This window comes from Physella acuta, unplaced genomic scaffold (genome assembly GCF_028476545.2).
Source record: "Physella acuta isolate Inbredline_101_S28 unplaced genomic scaffold, ASM2847654v3 ptg002599l, whole genome shotgun sequence".
Lineage (NCBI taxonomy): Eukaryota > Metazoa > Mollusca > Gastropoda > Physidae > Physella > Physella acuta.
Window position 1 is genome coordinate 2,501 of NW_026734055.1, and position 2,500 is coordinate 5,000.

The following is a 2,500-nucleotide window of genomic DNA, read 5'->3' on the forward strand; positions in this document are numbered from 1 at the left end:
ACGGCGTCGCCGGGAAATCTCTCGATTTGCATCGAGCCGACTGCGTTTTGCAGACCCGTCGCCCGTTCCGAGGGCTGGGCCAGTGCGAGACTTTTATCGAGCCACCAATACTGCTTGGTTGCGTTAGCACTGCGCGTCGCCGCTGGCTTCACGCTACGGACACGTACTTTTACCTTCACTGGCGCGACCTGCGCGCCGAGCCCGCATTTTACCGGGAAGCTAGTCGGGAGACTGAGCCACGCACGGTCAGATCGGGCACATGTCGCTGGCTGCGAGGGAGCGCGGATCCTAGCGTCACATAGAGGCTTCACCGACACTCACCTCCACAATAGTAGATACAGACCGTTTTAACCGCCGTATTTCTGCCCATACCTCTAGTGTTAAACCGAAAAATCGGGTACATAGTCTCGGGGAGGACCGGGGTGCCGCCCCATGAGGGGAGCCCGCACGGAGGGCGCCGGGGGTGCCGCGACCCGGGGGGCGGCGCGGGGGTGTCGGGGCGCATCTACGGGGCTCACTCGCGCGGGCGCCACACTTCCGGGGGGCGCCCCAGGTGGGGTGCCAACTTTGGCGCCCCCGACTAAGGGGCCGCCCCCACTGCGGTTACACGCTTTACGACCACCCACCCGCGTTCCCCACCCCAGGGGGCATGCGAATCACCCGCCAGGGGCGTTCTGGGACCGAGGGCGCCGCTCCGGCACAAGGGGGAGCCAAAACGCCCCGAGTTCCCCCGCGGCCACCTCGACACCTGGGCGGGCGGCGAGGGGTGTCCTGCGATCGGGGTGGGGAGCTCTACCAGAATCACCCGCCAAACTTCACCGGGGGCGTCTCCCGGCGCCCCTGCGCTCGGGTGACGAACAGCGCCCCGGGCTATCCCGGGCGCCCTATGGCGTCCACCTTCGATCGGAAGGGTGATCTCGACTCGGGCTGAGGCGGGCCACAACAATCCGCGGTCACATCGGAGCCGTCCAGGCTAACGAGGCCCCGGCTCACGGGTAACCCATGGGGCTGGACCGGGAGTCCGCCGTTAAAGAAGAAAGAAATGTAGTGCAAACCAGAACCAGTTTTTTTTATTTATTTTATAACTCGACTAATAATCGTCACAAAATTATAAACTTGGTACCTACGGATAGCCCTGGGCCCAACCTAATACAGGATGTCCATAACTATGCGCTAATTAAATAATTAATGGGTATTAAGGTCGGTCTTAGTAAATTGCTATATAAAGTCTAAGACCAGAACCAGTATTTTAAATTTATTTTATAACTCGGCTCCTAATTGTCACAAAATTTAAAAATTGGTACCTATGGATAGCCCTCGGCCCTACCTAATACACCGTGTCCATAACAATGTGGTAATTAAATATTTACTGGGCGTTAGGGTCGGTCTTAGTAAATTGCTATATAAAGTCTATATAAAATTTTACGAATTTAAAAAAAAAATTCCTACCGTCAAAAATAGCGACGCCTAGACCACCACACCTGTTCTGACGTTAAATCCTACTTGCACACACGTGTGGGAATAGATTAGATATCATCTAGAGATAGAATTCCTAATTATTTAATTAAAATAGAGACTCTAGATTTAATAGTTGTGTCATAGTTACATTAAGTCGAATTAGCGAAGCGGAGGCGGGAACTAGATTCTAGATCTAACACTTCGATTGCGATGAAAAAAAAATAGCTTTATTTTAAGGCCGACAAGGCAAATACGGTTTAATTAATATTAAAGAAATAAGTCCGAACACCTACCTTAAGCGAATCATCTACACAACACATGACTAGAAATAATACACGTCCACACGAAGAGCGATTGAAACGGTGACTGCAACGGTGAAAACTTGTACGACGGAAACATGGCGCCTAGGTTATGCCTACTTCCGGTCTGATGAAAATTTTTAATTCATTTTAAATTTTGCGCTCTATTTCGTCCGCGCTTGTCCACTTAAACTCTACAGAAAAGATAGTCTATATAAAAATAATTCCTAGAAGACAATTTTATGAGAGATCACCCACATTTATTTACCCTGCCTGTCTACCTTAGGGTTAGAGTTTGAATTTTTCTAGATTCAAGCCAAATATGCCGTGTCGATTAAACGACGACGTACATAACAGAGCGAAGACAATGAATGGTTCCTTAATTAACTATAATTACGGTCCTAATACAACTACAATTCACCATAGTACTAATATGTATGTGTATTGTTGTTTTGGGAGTTCTGTCATTACATTTTAAATTATAAAAAAAACGGGTTTACGATACACTTCATTACGCCGCCGATCGTGGTTTTAGATTTAAATTTGGTCGGATTCGGTTTATTATTAATTTATATAATACTTTATACATACTTTAATTCATTAAATACATTTATCTATGTATTTATTTCATTAGTTAAGTATTTGTTTAACTAAAAATTATCAATTTAAGGCATAACAATTACAGAAAACGATTGTATTTGAGATAAGTCTTATCGAACCATTTAGTAGCTGGGTCGGTTTAT